At 45.0% G+C, this 19,139-nt stretch overlaps 1 protein-coding gene and 1 long non-coding RNA gene across 6 annotated transcripts in view; one reads left to right on the top strand and one right to left on the bottom strand.

Moving 5' to 3' along the window:
- PLPP4 (phospholipid phosphatase 4) overlaps positions 1 to 19,139 on the bottom strand; it is a 567,241-nt gene that overhangs the window by 279,890 nt on the left and 268,212 nt on the right. For all 5 annotated transcript variants that reach the window (XM_082407045.1, XM_082407044.1, XM_082407046.1 and 2 more), the window contains one exon: positions 9,773 to 9,831. The gene's annotated coding sequence lies outside the window, so the exon portion shown is untranslated. The remainder of the gene's footprint in view (positions 1 to 9,772; positions 9,832 to 19,139) is intronic.
- LOC309635585 overlaps positions 1 to 19,139 on the top strand; it is a 712,727-nt gene that overhangs the window by 459,171 nt on the left and 234,417 nt on the right. The window lies entirely within an intron of this gene.

Below are 19,139 nucleotides of genomic sequence, written 5' to 3'. Positions count from 1 at the left end.
ATCAAACTTAGTAAACAAATGGGATTTGGGAGGATTCCTTTCCAATGCTATAGTTATAGAAGACTATCTACATTTTCCCCCTCATTCTAATTTTGAGGAATAAATATCAGGTTTCTATCCTTACAAGTTCAAGGGCTTGTTGGCCGGTCAAGAGATTGCCCAGGTGGGAGAGCTAAGGAGTGAGGACCAGAGCAGATAAGAAACTCCCAGGTATAATAGAGGTGGGAGCAAGGCACTGCTTCTAGTTTGGTCTCAGGTAGCATTACACAGTTGGCGGGATTCATCTTCAAACAGATACAGTCACATCACCTTTTCCTTTTTGCAGACAGGCTGGTTCTAACCTGTGCATACATACAGAAAGTAAAATACATGCAGGGGGAAAGCAAAGCGATTGCAGAAAGCCAGGAGGTTGGTGGGTTGCAGGCCAGTGTCCAAGTGCTGATGCTAATTCTGAAGTAAAGGGGGCAGTCATTCCATCTTCCCACTGCCACCAGCCTTCGCGGGCCAGAACAAGCTGCTTTTCCTGCTCTGAAGCCATGCAGTGCCCCACGCATAGGTGTTGGGAGGGGGGACATCCTCTCTTCCTCATATGTTGTCATGGCTCCCACCCAAAGCTATGCCATGATGTCTCATCACTTCATCCTTTCCCCATAGCCTTTCTCTCTATGACTCAGACAGTCCATGGGTCAGATCAGTCCCATCAACGTCAGAGACTCATCCCAGCCTAATCTTGTGTTCTCCATACAAAACCCTCCCACTCAACTAAACACACTCAGGCAAATGTCCTCCTGGGAGTAGTTTGTTAGGTGAATTATGGAGAAACACCTCCAGGGCCTAAACTCGAGGGAAAGGAGTGGTCTACACCCCACCTCGCTTTTGCCGTTCAGGCAGTCAAACCTTGGTCCTGAGCGAACCTCATTCGATAGGTTTGGGAAGGTGGCTAAGCACTGATACTTATTCATCAGAATGTCCTTAAATGATGTGAATATGCATCTACGGCCAAGAACCAATGCCTACGTGCTCCCTACTGCCAGGAGGAAGTCAGCATATTTTATCACATTAAGCCTTCTAGAAGAGAAAAAAAGATCATGAATACCAAGGATTGTTTTCAAACCAGCTAGCCATCATGTTAAACTACTAAATGTGAGCTCAAGACCCAGCAGAATTTGGGTCCCAGTAACTACAATCTTCAGATGTTTTTGAACCAGGTACCTAGAGTGAAGAATCTGCAATTCTCCTAGGGTGTTTGTCTCAGTTTCTGCATTGCTTCTGCATTGCTTCATCCACAATGAAAAAACTGAAAAAGCTGACTCATCTCAACAGAGTTCAGCAGGGGGAGGGGGGGGAGCAGTAACAGAACCAACATGATCAAGACCAAACTAAACTGAGAACCCACAGACTATCAGAGCTTTAATGCACCCTCAGGGCAAAATCCTTCCCCACCCCACCCCCCCGCCGTGCATATTTTAGCAAGTGACCCACTGGTCTTCATACGACACCCCACGCCATTGTTCCCACAGCTTCTGTAGATGCAGTTGTCAGTTTCCACATAGCCTCCATCCATCCCCAGAAGGGCAGAAGAGAGCTTCCTTGGCATGCTTCATTAGGGACTCCCTTCACACATACATTTCACAGGCTCCTGGACATCTTCACAGCAGAAAAGGAAAAAAATAGCCCCATCTGGCTATTTGGAAAGCTTATATTTTAAAATATTTTACAAGAAATGTTATTTTAAAATAGCACTCAGCAATACTTTTAAAATCTTACAATCTCATTATTCAAATTTTTACAAATATGCCAACAAAGCATTACCTTGCTCCAAGTGGCTCAAAGAGCCATTAGAAGTGGATCTTGTCTTTTAACCTTCCTGTAAGTATATTTCTATTACGATTAATATCATAATGGTTCTATACCACCAGCTAATGTGATGTATTATGAAGTATGAAGAACTGAGTAATTTCCAGATTATGGGGCTCAAATCTATTCTTAATGGGCACCTAAACGTGTATTTATGTATTACCTCACAATAAATCACAGAAATGACCCAGAAGTTTTTAAGCACATATTTGAAAACTCCTAACAGCTCCAGAAACCTCAATAAATCTCACCGTACAGATTAATATGTAATGTTTCATTTGACTTACACATGAAAATGTGTTTTAAATGCCTTCGGGTGGAAAAAAATCTATGTATGTCACCTTTGAGTTCATTTGTCAAAAGGAGAAAAGGAAAAAAAGAAAGTCGTGCCATATTATTGAAAAATCTATTGATTTAATTTTACTTCTCATAAATTAGATATTCTGTACAAAAAAAGGGAGACCATGCTTTGAGGAGAAAATTTGAGTTAATTATCCAGATAAATTAGTATCCATTTGAAATATTTAGATTATTAGACTCAATCTAAGGTGCAATGGTTTGAATTACTTATATAATATAATCACATCAGCTGTCCTTTGAGTATCTTTGTCATTCTCTGTTCTAGGAGTGCTCCAACTCTTGGCAAAACCATTTGTGGCCATAAGATTTTGGTGTTTTCTTAACTCTCTATCCAAAAAGGTCTAGATTGCTTTTTCTTTCATGGAAAGAAAGAAACTGATTCTGCTGATTGAAAACTAGAAACTGTCCTGCAGAAATTGCCCGTAATGAATTGCAGCTCATTAGTTGCAAATGGGTTTTTTCAGTGGCATGGATTTCCGCCCACTCTCTGGGCTTGTTCCTCCTCAGCCCGGGATGCTGGCAAGGCCCACTCTCTGGGCTTGTTCCTCTTCACCCCATGCTTACACCAGAAGAAGAACCTCAGCTTCATGTCTGGATGGTTTACACTAACCACCAATTCCACCCTCCACCTTCCTCTACTCTGCACTGTGTCCTGGAAGCTCCTCAGGGGCGGTGCCCATAGGACTTGCATTTGGTTCTACCATGAGAGACACTGCCAGGAAACAGAGGGAGGGAGGAAAGTGAGGCTGGGGTATCCATGCCCCTTGGCCCATTCTTGGTCTCTGCAGTTTGGCCAGGTCCCTCTACCAAAGGCCATGGCTCCTGTTGGGAGGCCCTCTCCTCCAGCTTCAGCTCCTCCTTCCGGGCTCTAGCAATTGCCCTCTCAAGCCAAGGGGTGATAGAAACATACCAGGGTCCTGCGCTATCCATCAGTTTTTTCTCTTAACCCTGCTCACAGCTTTATAAACAGCCTCTGTGTTGGTCAATTTTATGTGTCAACTTGATTGGGCCATCGGATGCCCAGATAGCCGATTAAACATTATTTCTGCATGTCTGTGACAGTGTTTCCAGAAGAGATTAGCATTTGAATTGGTGGACTGAGTAAAGCAGGTTGACCTCCCCAGTGCAGATGGGCATCATTCAATCCACTGAGGGCTGAGTAGAACAAAAAGACACAGAAAGGCTGGCTTTGCCCTCCCTCTGCCTGACTACAGAGCTGGGACATCAATCTTCTCCTGTCCTCCCTGCTCCTGGTTCTCAGGCCTTCAGACCTGGACTGGAATCTACGCCATTGGCCCTATAGCTCTCAGGCCTTGAAACTACATCACTAGCCTTCCTGGGTCTCCAGTTTGAAGGGTAGATTGTGGAACTTAGCCTCCATACTCACATGAGACAATACTTTATAATAATGAGACCTTATTGGGAGATTAGGTCTTTGCAGATATAATGAGTTAAGGTGAGGTCACACTGGATTAGGATGGGCCCTAAGCTAATGACCGGCATTCTTAGAAGAAAACACATGCACAGATGACCATGTGAAGATGCAGGCAGAAACTGGAGTGTCACAGCTGCCAGCCAAGGAAGGCCAAGATTGCTGGCAACCACCAGAAGCTAGGATGAGACAAGGAAGGATTCTTCCCCAGAGCCCGCTGAGGAAGCATGGCCCTGTCAACACCTTGAATCTGAACTTCTAGACATCAGAACGTGAGAGAATAAATGTCTGTTGTTTTGAGCCACCTGGTTTGTGGTACTTTGTTCTGGAAGTCCTAGAAAATGAAAACAGGGGTGAGCATTCTCCCACCACAGGAGCTTGCAGGCGTCTCTCAGGACATGAGGCTGTCAGACTGTCAACATTTCAGCCACTTTAGCACATGTCCCGGGTTGGTAACTGTTGTATTTTGACACTTGTGTCTTCTCGCTGACAATCTCTCCGTGCCTATGTTCCCCCAACAGCTTCCATCTTTCTCTTTCTTCGCTCGCAGTCTCTCATGCCTTCCTTCTCTCCACCTGAGACCCTTTCCCCACTTCCTGGGAGAGGACAAACAGGGATCACAAGAGTCCCATAAAAGAGAGACCGCCATACCTGGGCAGTGCTTGAGGCCACAGACAGCAGCTCTTATCAAGTGGCACCACCCACGTCACATGTGCCTCCAGCCACCACCCTCCCGACGTGTTAGCCAAGCACAGACTGTGACACCTGGAGATGATTTCTATTTTTCTCCTGAATTGTCACGTTTCCCCATTGAAGCAGGTGGCAGGAATGTGCCAGAGCAGAACGCAACCAGCCTGAAACATCTTGGCTTTTGTTTTCCCAAATCCTGGGCCCACCAAGTTGGGCAGAACTTGAGGAAGTGGCAGAGGGGTCCCAGAGAAGCAGGATGATGCAGTGAGTGTCTTCCCGCTGAAGAAGAGATTTCCTGAGGTGAGGAGGAGAGTGGCAGGGATCTGGCGCCCCCCAGAGAGGCAGTCAGACTGGGGGGCCCTGAAGGAGATGGTCAGAGGTGGCGAGGGTCCCAGCCTCCCCCCACCTGCACACCCCCAGCACAGCGCAGAACAAGCCTTTGGCCTGAATGGTGACCTGGTCGGCAGAGGGACTGACGGCGGCTAAAGGCCCCTTCCCTTTCCTGGCTCCAGTCACAATCCTGGGAATAAAGGGAATCCCTAAATGACTAGGATGAGATTCCCCCAGCCTGGTAGTGTGAGAACTTAAGAGTTTAGATTTGAGTAAAAAAATAAAGTGATATTTCTTGCACACCTGAGTTTATGGCCTAAGCAGCACTGTCTCCCTCTTCATTTCGATGAGGATTGAGATGGCTGAAGGATAGGTAAACTCTGCAATAAAAAGAACAGGAAGCCAACGTTTCTTCTTCTGAATACGTACATGGCAGGAATGTGGGCATACACTGAACAGAGGACATGTTCTAGAATGTTCCTAGGGACACTCTCCTTAACAGCCCCTAATCAGAAACTTCCCAAGGCCTACTGACAGCAGAACGGATCAATAAACTGTGGTGTATGCACTCAGTGCCACAGTGTCCCCAGTGAGAATGAGCGGCTTGCAACTATGCACAATGTGGACATGGCGCACGAGCAAAATGTCAGTTGAAAAACAGCCACGTGATTCCACTCATGTAAAGTGTAGAAACAGGCAAATGTGTCTATGCTGTTAGAAGGTAGGGGTGTGGCTGCCCTTGCAGAGAGGCAGGGACTACAAGGGGACTTCTAGGATGCTGATTAGAGCTTACGAGAATGCCCTGAGCTGAGTTCTCATGATTTGGGCACTTTTCTGTGTGTGTATTATCCTTCAGCATAAAAAAAATTTAAGGTAAGGAGAGGGTTTCCGACAGAGTGAACAGAGACAAGAATGGAGACAGAAAGAGATACACTGGGACAGATGGAGGTAGACAGGGACAGGCAGGGACCAGCACTGACGGACATTCCACCCTCCCCAAAAGCTTGTGCTACTTGGCTATCATTGGGATAGTATTAGATAGATTGGCTTGGGGTGAGAGGCTTGGGGGCAAAAGACATGGCGTTTGAAAACACTTTATCTGGATTGACATTCTATTTGTAGGAAAAGGTTGCCACATAACTGGCAACCCACAAATGTAGCTCCCAGCCTTCCCTTTCCTCTGAACAATGGTGCTAAAAGTTCTGAATTTAATAATGAGCAGAGCAGTGCCAACTCTCATAAATACCCAGCACATGAGAAAAGAACTTATATATCCAGAGACAAACATTTGCATTGGTTCATTCTCAAGTGAGGTAAAATACATAGCTTGCAGTGTTTCTTGGAGGGGAAAATGATGTTCGTTCATAAGTCAGAGCAATTTAATGACTGTTATAAATTGCTAAACAATTTTTTTTTCCAAAAACCATAATATTGCTGGAATCGTGTAGAGGCATATAAAACTGTGCTCGGGAGAATTCCATTTTGGACAGCTGTGCTATCACGTGCCCTGCCTCCCACTCCTGAAGAACTAATCAGCATCCCACCCAACCCTATCCGTGGCACAAACGATCTTCAGACTTCTTAACAAAGACCCTCACCATGGGTTTTTCTGATGGCCAGAGAACTGTTATTTTATCTGGGCACCTACAAACCTCCGGAGGATAGGGCCATGAATTATTCATTGCTGGTGTTAATGTACATCAAAAGAGTATATATTTGGACATGACCTTCATTACTTCTGAAGCATTTTTCCACTTGATTTATTACTCTCCCTTATATGAATGCATGTTCATAATCTACATTACCGGTCCTCTAATGATGCCATGCCAGATCCTAATGTCATCTCATTATTTCTGACACTCACAAAACCCACAACAGTAAAACCCAATTATAGACTAGAGAACTCCCAGAAGACCTCGCTGCTACCACAGCTAATAAGCTTCAGCATCATTATACTCAGAGACAGGCCCACACAATGGACATCTGTGCATACCCATCCTGGGCCCTGGACCCTTCCATTCACAGGAGTAAGGAGATCTAGCGTGGCAGAGCCGGCGGTCGGAAGCCATTCCGATCACCCTGGCAAAAAGCCGTGGGATTCACCAGCAGCTTGATGACCGAAGTGTTGTGTTTTACTCCAGCACAGGAATCCGTTCTAAACAGTGGTTCATTGGCTGAATCAACTTGGCTGAGCTGGGAGCACATTTATGGATCTGGCGGAGAGCTGGCCAGAGGAGAAATTTGGCTATGATCTGCAACGGGGAAGGGAAGCAGCACCATTACTTCTGGAAGGTCGTCATGGCTACGCAAGGGGAAAAGAGATGCTGAAGTGCAGGTGGGTTTCAGCTCCCCTTGTTCTCCCCTCAAAGTGCATCCAGCTCTTCTTCCCAAATGCCACCCTGCTGACCAACAGCACGTCCAGGCCCACCTCAGACAGAGACAAGAGACTTCTGCCCTGGCCTCACCTCTGGGTAGCCCCGCTCCAGCAGTGGGACCTAAGTGGCAGTTTCTCAGTTTTATCTGCAAGCTCCGACTTTTCCACCCAGGTTAGTACTTCTGGAGGGCTGGTTAATGACTTTTCTCTGACCTTCCAACTCTCCTTTCTAGATTCTCCTTCCAGCTTGAAGGACTGGCCTGATCTTGAAGGGGTCTTAAAGGACCCCTGGTCAGTGGGTCCCTTAAAGGACCCCTGATCAATGCAGGCAACCAGTGGGAATTCAACCCTTCAACAAATATTTATCTAGAATCTTCCATGAGCCAAGCACTGGGGATACAGCAGGGAAAAGATAGCCAGTCCTTGTCCTCCTGAGCCTGCACACCTAGTAAGAGGATATAAACTGTCATTTACTGGGAGCTTACAATGTCACAGGCACTGGGCTAAGTGCTTTACATAAAGGATTTCAATTAATCCTCACATGCACAAATTTGTAATGTAGGTACCATTACTACTTCCATTTACAGACAAGGAAACTGAGGCTTGCTGAGATTAAGAAACCTGGATGCCACCAACTCCAGAATGCAAATTCTGATCCATTCCACTATTTAGTCTCCTTGAGCAGGAAGACCCGCCAAGAAAAAAACAAAAACCCAGGCAAGGTCCCAGGGCACCAGGCACACACAGCAAGAATAAGCCAGTGCCTGAGTAAACCTCTTTTCCCACGCCCAGCGTGCTTAAGTGACTCCAGTTGAGGAAAGCATTAATCCTGGAACAATGCTATTTTGGCAGCTGAAAGAGGCCTGACTGGAGGACAGTGAGGACGGGGGCCAGGCAGCTGCTGACCAGAGACAGCCTGACAGCGAACCAGGCCCAGGCCCATGGAGATTGTTTATTTATTTATTTTTTAATGCACAGAGATATTAAGTTACAAATCAAGCTCAAAATATATTACTTGATCTTTCCTATGTTAATAAATAAATGAGTGGCAGTATGAGCACAAAAATAATTGCAAGAACCATATGATATAACTTATACGTGGAATGTAAAATATGACACAAATGAACATATCTACAAAACAGAAACAGACTCACAGACATAGAGAACAGACTTGTGATTGTCAAGGGTGAGGGGGGTCGGGGATTGGGAGCTTGGGATTAGCTGATGCAAACTAGTATATATAGGATGGATAAACAACAAGGTTCTACCTAAAGCACAGGGAAATATATTCAATATCCTGTGATAAACCATAATGGAAAAGAATATGAAAAAGAATATATATATACAACTGAGTCATTTTGCTGTACAACAGAAACTAACACAACACTGTAAATCAACTATACTTCAATAAAATTAAAAAAAATAATAATTGCAAGAATACCCAACTCATAACGGTGGTTTTCTCTGAGATAGGGAGAGGGGTGGTGAATTCTCGCTTAGCAAGCCAGATATTTCATAATATGCAAATTGTTTAACAGTGAGTATATATACTTCTGTAAGCAGAAAATAACAAATGAAGCAGCTAATAAGGCGAGGAGTTTATGTGGTAGTATCAGTTCAGTTAGAAGACTACGTGCCAGCAAGCCCCATGTGAGCCCAGTTGGAGCCCAATGGCCCAGATCATGCATTCCTCACTCACTGTCCCCTTCCCGGTAGCTCCATATACGTTCAGAGAACAGCGCTGAATCACCAATTGCTCCACGGTAATGAAGTCCAAGTTCGCCTATAACTGATCTTGCCTTATACCTCTTTCCCAATTCAAATCAAGGCCAAACCATTAATCATTCCAGCAGAGCCCAGAAAATTGCATACACTGATCTTTTGAATTTTATCACCTGCTGCTCAAGGAATATTGAACCCTAAAGACTTGGCAACGATTTCATTACAATTTAAGAATATCATATATAACTTTTTTTGTGGTCCTGTCACAAAACAATCAGCAAATATGTATTATTCAAACCGATGTACTAATGAAACAGACAGGTTTGAGTTTGCCAATATTCTTCTTGGATTGATTTTACCTTTTTATGTCAAAGAAAATAATGCAAAAACTGAACTGAAACTTTGCAAAGAGACAAGTTTTCTTCTTTGACAGCATCAGTAAGAGCTAGGAGTCTAACCATGCAGCTTGGCCTCATGAGAATTAGCCTTTCTGAAGTCAACAAGAAATTCCAGTTCTCAGGGATTCCCAGTTCCACTGTATAGTTTGGAGTGGCAAGAAAATAAGAACAGATTTCAATAGTACATTCATCTTTTAGCGAACAGAAGTGCTCAACAGGCACAAAACTGTGGGTTGAGTCCCATTGGACTATTTGTGTCTTCCCAGCCACTGGACATTTGTGTCTCCCTTCCTTTGCCCTCTTGTCCTCCAACTCCCCACCCAACGACCCCACTCATCGTCAACCCCCAGGGGGACTATCACTCTGGGGAGCATTATAGGACCTTCAGCTCCCCTCGGACAGAATCAATCGGCAAATCCTCCCCAGTCCAACAGTTTCACATAGTTTGTGTACTCTGGACTTCTACTGTTGAGAGCTCCTTGTAGTCAGACTATTTCTATCGCCTTTGGCCCCTGTGCCCAGTCTGGCACCCAACCCAGAGCAAACACTCGATACTAGACAATAACAAACAAAATGTGATGATAACTTGGATTCAATGTCCAGCCTTACCACTACTGGCTGCTTCATGCTGAACAGTCACCAATTTCTCTGGAGCACTGTTTCCTCATCTGTAACATGGAGAGAAAAAAATAATCATGATCACCGCACTACGTGACTCAGAATTGCAGGAAGATCCAAAGCTATAATGAATGGGAAAGCAGTTTGTAAAGCATAAACTAATACAAACATTATGGGACTATTCAGTGCTCAATTCAAAGCAAGTCTGAATTCAATCTAAAGGGAAGAAAAAGCATGGTTTTCCAATCTTAATTCTAAATTGTTTCCAATTTATTCACGCTCAAGTAAAGAATCCACTTCCATTTATTAATACAAAGCTCCTGTATGTGAATTTGAAATCTTAATAGACTATCTGTAAGATCTTGACGTCCTTAGCCAGCAAAATTTTTCCCAGTTGGTCTCCCTTATTAAGGGACCACAGTTCCCTTACAGGGAACCTGTATCTTAATACCCCTACAGAATTTTTAACAGATCTACTATGAGTTAATTTTCTAGAACATTTTCATCCCATTTTCCAGTTTTCTCCTCTTTTTACTACTTTCAACCAAAAAGCAACAAACATGCATTTTATAGACTTAATTATCCCTGAAACTTAAAGTAATCTGAGCACTTTTCCAAGGCAAAGGCTAAAATTCCAAAAGCAATGATGAGTAAATAGATGGGCTGCTTATGGGGAAACACGAAACAAAAATTATGCAGCCTTCTTTATACCCCTTTTCCAAGCAAAATAACTCCAGGTTCTTTACCACATTATTAAAGTTACAAATTAATCCACCTTGAGGGCTTGGCAAAGTAGTAACAACCACAGTGAGAGAGGAGAGTGGGGTTAACGATGAAATGAGAATGAAGAATGGTGAGGTTAGCTGAGGAGCTGATGTGCGGTATGTGGCAGGATTCTCAAGTACAACCTCCTGCCACCTCCAGTGGGAATCACCTCCACTGAGTTTCTAAATTCTTCTTCCTGATGTCTAAGAATGAGGGAAAGTAGACAAAGCAGCATTCAGTGTGAGAGCTGGAAGGAATTCCTAATTCCTCGGCCGGCATTAGGAGTGAGAGGTCTCTCTACCAACCTCTGCTTTCTATGCTGGACTTAGCCAGTTCTTCACTTTGGACATGACCCTGAAACCTTTTGGTTAATGGTCATAAGGAATGCAGCTTCCCCATGTGAGTGGGAATAATAGCTAGTGTACACATTGGGGGCTGATAGCACATCAAAATGATGCGGGAGATGAGGGTTCAACAAGGTGATACATGCTCTGTTCTTTGCAAATGCCAGGTACTTCAGTATTTGCAAATTAAGCTATCTTGTTCCCCTCTTTTTAGTGAAATAAATGAACCACTAGTTACAACCCTAAATTATAGATAGTGCAGAATCTACTCATTGTTTTTAGAATTTAACAGGTTGCCAATGTTTCGACTTACCACTTAACAATGTTTATTTAGATACTCAGTCCTTTATAATTTTTTATAACATTTAGGAAATTTCCAGGCTATAGGAAAAAATATTATATTCCATATAATTTATATTTTAGCTATTAAAATTTATGCTCCAATTCAAAGATTTCTGGAAAATATTATTAAAAACTAAACATTTACTAAGGTAAGAAAAAAACCTCAGCCTAGAGCCAGGGTACCGGTATTCCCAGACCCAGCTCTGTGCTTTAAGCAAGTCATCTCTCCTCCTCGAGCCTCCATGTCTCCATAAGTAGAAGCTGAAGTATGGTTAGATCTAGGTCATAAATAAGCATCACCCTAAATAAATCAAACTTGGTATTATATTGAAAGGATTGTGAGGCTGCATCCAAGCCTGGTGGGAAAAAGTGCAGAGATCAATTAACAATGTCCGAAATCAACAACAACAAAAATGTCAAATGGTGCAGGAGCACTGCCTTGGAGGTGATTGCTAAGATCTCTCCAAGGTCTAAAACCCACGCAGAATATGAGCTTGGGCATGTCCTTTAATGTTATCTTCTCCAGAAACCCAGTTTAGGCACAATCTCTTACGGCAGTGGTCCCTAACCTTTTTGGCACCAAGGACTGGTTTCGTGGAAGACAATCTTTCCACGGACCTGGGTGTTGGGGAAGGGGGGATGTGGTTCAGGTGGTAATGCGAGCGATGGGAAGCGGCAGATGAAGCTTCACTAGCTCGCCCGCCGCTCACCTCCTGCTGCTGGGCCCGGTTCCTAACAGGCCGTGGCCCACTGCACGTCTGCGTCCAGGGGGTTGGGGACCCCTGCCTTACAGAGCACAGAATGAGGGGAGGAACACTCGTCTTAGAAGACACCAGGTTGACTCTGGCCACAAGGAGTTCTGAGAGAGGAAATCCAGAGATGGGGCCAAGAGTGAGCACGGCCCTTCTAGGGGATCAGACTCTGCAACCTCAAAATACACCACTTTGGTGTAAGGAGTTTTTGAGTTGGAGACTACCGAGAAAAAGCTAATGCCAAAAAAGCTCTCTGCCTGCCCCACATTTGCCTAAAAGCAGACTCAGACTTTTAATCACTGGAGAGAACTTACCAGCCCAGAGATGGCACCCAGAGGAATCTACATAACAAACCTTACCAGAATAACCCTTATTTTCTCTTAGTTCTCCCCACATATTTGCCTTCCCACTCTTTGCTACCCTTGGAAGCCTAAAGCCCTTTTCCTGTTCCTTGTCACTTCTCTACACGTTTATTGCTCTTTGCTCAGATGTTAACTATATAAGCCTAAGTTCTAACCAGCCCTCTGAGTTACTCAGCACTGAGTTTCTTCTGTGTGTATGCATATTGCACGTACTATAAGCTCTGGTTTTCTCTTGTTAATCAGTCAGTTTAATTTCCAGGGCCCTAGCCAGAGAATCTAGGAAGTTGGAGAGAAAAGGGTTTTTTTTTTTCTCCTCTACGCCCCCCAAAAGAGGCATCCTGTTCAAGATCAAGCGCTCTGTTTCCTTCATAAGAAGTTGCATCTGGACCCCACACCTGGGCCCCGCTGTTTGCCCTGGTCCCTCCCCAGACTTACTGAATCTGAATCTTTGGGAGTGGCGCCCATGAAACTGCGGTTCAACAAGCCCTCCAAGTGATTCTGATCCACCCTCCAGTCTCAAGTCTGAGGGGCACTATTTTAAGGAACTCCAGGCTTGCTGGCTCCTCCCCCTTGACCTGATTGGAGGATCCCAAAATACAGCAAAGTTCAAACCTTTGGTCCCATCACTGCTACAAAATTAGTGAGCAGCGTGGACTGGGGTCCTCCTGTGTCTTCTGTTCTTTCCTCTCTGTCCGTCCTCATTCCTTTCTGAATTGCCTGACTGTGCACCCAGCAAAGCAACTTCTTAACGAGCCACACATCTCTCAAGTGACCAGAGAGCCTCCTCTTGTATGTTGCTATCCTTGAAAGAGCCAAAGAGCAGCATAGGGAAACTCCAGGGCAGGGCCCTCAAACTTCACCTGGGGAGCTTGATAAATATACAGGTTCCTGGTCCCATTCCCAGAGAGCCTGATTCCGTTTATCTGGGTGTGTCTCTGGAATCTGCAGTTTGAACCAGTTCCTTGGGTTCCTGAGGAGCAGGTGGTAGAGGGACCACTCTCGGGAAAACCCGTCACTTGGTGATACGTCATGTGGAAACGCTGGAAGCAACATGTCCCCACCCTCCCGGAAATGAGCTGATTCGTATCTGATGAAATCCGTCGAACATGTTAATGTCATGAATTAATGACTTTTAAGCAATCTGTGTAGGTGGCTGCCCATGTCATCAGTCTTAATTCGCAAACACTGCTGAGTGCCTGCACACGGTACCAACGTGCCCAAACTCACACGTAAATCTCTCAAACGGAAGTTAAGGAGGTACGGAAGACTCTGGTGGGGATTATTCAACAACCCAAGGGGTAGCATTAGGTTAACAGGATTGAAGCTGAAAAATCAACTGGACCATCAGGAGAGCATCTGTCCTGCCCTGTTTAGAGCCACACCTGATTTCAAAGCCAGTGCAGGGACCTGGGATAGAAACCCCTCTTCTCTCTGAGGCAGGTGTGCAGCTCTTGAGGTCTGAAGTCACTCTGAAAAGGAGGGCAGTGGAACTGAAAGAATTCCCATCCCCCACCTCAGGCAAAGTGCTCACATGCCCACCACCTCAAAGGTCGGGAGTGCCTGTTACTTGGGAAGACAGAACCCAGACATTTCAGAGGTCACAGGTTGTCTACCCAATACCCCTTCTTTGGGAGAACGTCCTTTCTTTTCTGAGAAAACGGGATTTGGGAGGTTGCTTTTCTTGCTCCATTTGTCAGTCCCGGGAGCTTGCGGGCAGCATGCTGGCTGCGGTGACGATGAGAGAGAAGATCTGAGAGCAGCTGGCCCAGGGTTTGGTCAGCACAGCTGGCCGCACACTGAACAGTGATCATTTAACAGCCTCTGTTCCAGGTACTGAGCTTCTCAAAGCCCATTCATCTCCACAGTCCAGACGTACAAGCTGAAACCAGTTACAAAAATACAGCCTGACATCTTTTATGCACAGAGGGCTTGCATGGTTGTCAACCCTCCTGCTCTCCCCACTGTGGTCCCATTTGACTTCTGGATGACTTGCTCCCTCTCATCCTGCAGCAATCACACTGCCTCCATAGAACTTCCCCCCTCCTCTGTGAAGGAAGCAGTCTGTTCCTCCTCTTAGACTGACTTGATATTTTCTTGCACTCTAATTGGCTGTTTAATAATGTCTCTCTCAATTGGTCCACAGCTCCCAGACGGCAGGGACCTCCTTTCCGTTACGTTTGTACCTGTTTCCTCCTCTTCCCCCAGAGCCTAGCATGGTGCTTACACATAGTAGGTACATGCATATTACATGGAAATAAACTGAATCTCAAATGAGTATTGGAATTATGCACAAACTGCAGGATTTGGGCTTTGGGGTGCTGAGGAGGCTCAAACTAGGCAGCCCCAGGCAAGTAGAGGAAGAAGCTCCCATGTAGAAATCAGACCCATACTCGGTACACAGTGGGAATAAAATAAGTGCACACTCTCCATCACAAAGGCACTGCGTTTTCTGCAGAACGCTCATGCCTGCAAAGAGCTGCTTGGAGAAGGAGAGAAGTGAGTTTTCCACTTAACTGTTTCTCGCCCACATCCATCTCCAAGGAAAGAATGGGAGGCTGATCTCTAGAAAATTACGTGAACTTGAATTATTCAATTGGCTCTGCGAAATTGGATTCAAAGGGGAAAAAAGTTTAAAGGAAATCATTAAGCATTAATATCCCAGGAAAATTACCCTAAAATAATACATTTCAGCCCAGCCTGAGAGAAATTTGCTGGATGGTGAAACCACAAGATCTTTACTGACTCATGAATGGAAATGATTCTGAAACACCTTGGAAGCTTGTGCAAAGTGCAAGAGTTCCGATTCAGCTGTACCGACAGGCCCAGAAATCGGCACTTTAACAACACTTGGTGATTCTGATGCAGGTGGCCAGGGAAATCAGCTTTGAGAAGCACAGCTGCAAGGCAACACTCAACCTGGAAAGCCCACAGCTCTTCTTGTCATCTCTTCTTGACCACAGACTCAGCCATCATTCCCACCATCACAGAGCACAGGTGCCTGGCACACCTGTACCTTACTGGGATTTTGTAGTCAAGTTTCCTTCTCTTCTAGAGTGACCCTGGGGGTCAAAGTCAGGTGCTAACTTGCAATTTGGTTGAGGTCCAAATCTGAACCAGGAGCTGGGGGCAAATGTAGAGCAGTGAGGCAGATCATATGCTCAAGAGAGACCCCAGAGATCCAGAATTCTTCAAGCTATTGTTCTTCATTCATCGTCACATAAGAAGTAATTTCCATTGCAGTGATTTGTAAAATGTCATTTCTTTGCAAATTCAGGTAAGCTCATAAATTATGTTTCTACAGAAATTCTGAAATGTCCGAACAAGAGAAGCAAAGTGCCTGCTCTCCAGGGGATTATATTCTGGTGAGGAGACATGGACCACAGACAAATAAACCTGTCCCAGGTTGAGAGTGGCAAGAAGAAAATAAAATACAGTGGTGTGATCAGAGAGTGACTGGGCAGGCAGGGGCATTAAATTTCAGGAACAGCTTCCATGAAAAGGTGACACTTAAGAAGCCAGCCACACAGAGACCTGGAAAGAGAGCTATTGGGGGGCGGGGGACAGAAAAAACAGTGTAAAATTTGAGACAAGTAGAGAGGTCAGCTTATAGCAAACTTGTATGCCAAAGTTTGCTTTGATAATTTTATAAATGACAGCACCAGGAGAGAAGACAACTTGGAAAATTCCTCAAGCTACCCCACAGAGCATATTGATTTCCCCTAATGCCTAATGTTAGGGGAAATGTCCAGCTAAAAAAGGCAATATGTCCAGCTAAAAAAACCTATATCCCTCAGCATCCCCTGCAGAGAGGAGTAGCCATATTTTTGGCCTATGAACAACCAAGTTCTGGTCTGTGACATACAGCAGAAAGAGAGTATTGAGTAGATGACAGGAGATGGAGATTCTGGGGAAGTTTCCTAGAACGCAGAAGGAGGAGCAGGAAGAGGCTAATCCAACTGATATGCACTTTTTACCCTTCTTATCCTTCTTCCTGCCTGGAACTTAAGATGTGACAGCTGAAGATCCAGCAGCCAGTTTGTGTGCAAAGGGCCACCTTAAGACTCAAAGTCATACACTAAGAATGACAGAACAGAAAGGTATAGGAGTCCTGGGTCCCTGATAACTTCCTTTCATACGTGTACTTCCCACCTTATAGATTTCTCTTTAGATGAGAAAAATAAACTCCCATTTTTCTTATGACACCATTTTTTGAGTCTACGTTATTCATAGCTAAACTTATTATAACTTCTCTTTTTGTTTTCAAGCTTGGCTCTGTCCCCAGATTACAGCTGGAAGCATGCTGAGCCATCGTGACCAGCTTTTATGCCCACTCCTGCCACTTGTGCTCTTCTACCTACTTACTCCTCTGACATCTGTGGACAGAGCATCTGTTGCACTGATTTTCCTCCTTTGGATGCTGTGGTCACTGCAGTCACAGAGGGGACCCCCTTCCGGGAGGGGTGATGTCTCAGGTTTCTGGGTGGGGGTCCAGCTAAGCGGAACGAGATGGCCTCCTCAGACAGTAAACCCTGTGATCTGTGCCTGGGATGCCTCCTGGCATCCTCCAGGCTTCACCTGCACTGTACTCAATTCCAAAAGCACAGTGATGAGCAAAGAGGAGGCCAAATCACATGGGAGGCAAATGCAGAATGGGTTTTTTTTAAAATTAACACTATCTTATACATCAGGGGAATTAATTAAACACAACTATTTCCATCTGCTAAGTTTCCAGACATGCTCAAGAGAGTAACTCTTGCAATTTATCGGACGTGCAATAAAAGCACAGGGAGAGAAGGCAAGAAGGAGGCAGTTTCAGGGCTTGGGAGGAGGCTTTTCGTGATGATGAGATTTTTCTGGAGTGGATATGGTTAGGCTTTGATTTACAATTTCTAATCTTTTCACCTCCCTGCACTGAATGGCAAGGTCTAGCATCAAGTAAACATTGAAGAGATGACTCAGCAACAGAGAGAACACTTTTAATCCGAAACCAAAAAATATACGCACAGCCTCAGGTTAAAGTTAAGAGATTTTTCTAAACTATCTGGTGAGAAGATGTTCTTGCCAAGTTTAAAAAAAAAAAAAAAAGAGTTGGAAAGCCTTTAGGAGATGAGCCATTTTGGTTTGAGATTGTTTTGCAGACCACCAAGACCAGGAGGCGTTAATCATATAGTAAAGGGTTTCTCTAAATACACCGAATGAAAATTAAGATCACAGGGGCAATTGTTGGTATAGCTCAGTACTTGTTCTTTGAACTTGGACAGATCTGAGTTTGAAACCACCTTCCACCTTTTTTTAATCCACTTGTTAGCTGTGTGGCCATAGGCAAGGCACATAACCTTTCTAAAGTTCAATGTCTTCATCTGCCAAATGGGCATAATGATAATAACTATGAAGTTTAATGTGTGAACCCAGCCCTGGTTAGTGATGTTCGTTGTTGATTTTTCTTCGCTGGTTTATTTTAATGCCCTCCTTTGAGATAAGGACCTCCTGCTACAGAAGTCAAGCATCAAAGGCTAATCACTTGCTCCCACTGTCCCTGAGGCAGTGGAAGGGTGACTTCAGCTCAGCCATTCAGATGCCCCATCCTAAACCTGTGACTCCGGAGTGAGGGAAGTAGAAAAGGAGAGGGCAGCGTAGGCTCCATTCTGTTGGTGACCATGGCTGCATCTCAGGTCCAGGGGCCACAGGCCATGTCCTAGGTCTCAGGGCCAGTGGGCATCCGGGGACGCTAACCAGACTGGAACTGTGGGTGACCATGTGTTCTGGCCGCCCACTGCCCTTGCTCCCGGACACAACCCAAATGAAGGGGCCCTGTCTTCCCATTCTGCTTCCTGATCTCCTTCCCATACATTCCTTTTCTGCTGAAATTAAGCAGGGGTGGTTTCTGTTTAGTGGAGACCCCATCTGGTACAGCGCTCAAGAACTGTTGGGCTAATACTGTTGGGACTTTAGGAAGTTAACAAATGACATTTCTTTTCTTCTCCTCCGGAGTTAGGAACTCATTGAGCAATAAGACCCAGATAACCGACAGACAGAGATCAAAATGTCACATCTACTCCATTCTCTTACTGTAAAACGCTGGGCTGGATGGCATGGCTTTCCAGCGCGACTACAGTGAGGCTCTGAATCCTTTATTCGAGAAATAAACTGACAGCTCAGGCACACACAGAGCTCAGCACCGTGGGGGCCCCTCACCACCCAGGAGAAAGCAGAGGGTGAACACACCCTCCCTGCAAGCAGGCTGATCCCAAGAGGCGTGTGGTCATCCTCCAACTCGCGGCCCACGAGGCTGGGTCGGTCCACGACCTCCTGACCATTGCTCCAGGCAGGCTGGCGTTCTTCACCCAGAAGCCTGCAGCAAGGAAAATGGGTAAATGCCAGACCCTCGCTGACTGATTAGCGCATTTATCTAAAATATCATCTGGTTTTTAGTCATATCACTTCTGGCAAGCTTTTTTTTTTTATTGTAGGGTAGCAAATTTAAAACTATCACTGTGATATTGTGACATAATAAACATATATTTGGTCTTCTTCCCTGGTTCTTGGCACAGAGTTCCTAAAACCCTTGGAATTTTCTTAGTGACAGGGGTAATAGGAATGTCTTTTGATAACTTCAGGAAACAGTCTAGTTGCCAGAGGTACCAGCCATGTGATTAGGGGGATGGAATTTTCAGCTTCACCCCCTCACCTCCAGAAAGGGGAGAGGGGCTGGAGGTTGAGTTAATAATCACCAGTGGTCAATGACTTAGTCAATCGTGCCTACGTAATGGAATCTCCATAAAAACCCGAAATA

The sequence above is a fragment of the Balaenoptera borealis genome (assembly GCF_965194805.1).
Source record: "Balaenoptera borealis genome assembly, chromosome: 10".
Taxonomy (NCBI): Eukaryota; Metazoa; Chordata; class Mammalia; order Artiodactyla; family Balaenopteridae; genus Balaenoptera; species Balaenoptera borealis.
The sequence above is the reverse complement of the archived record's forward strand: the minus strand, read 5'-3'. Positions and strand labels throughout refer to the sequence as shown.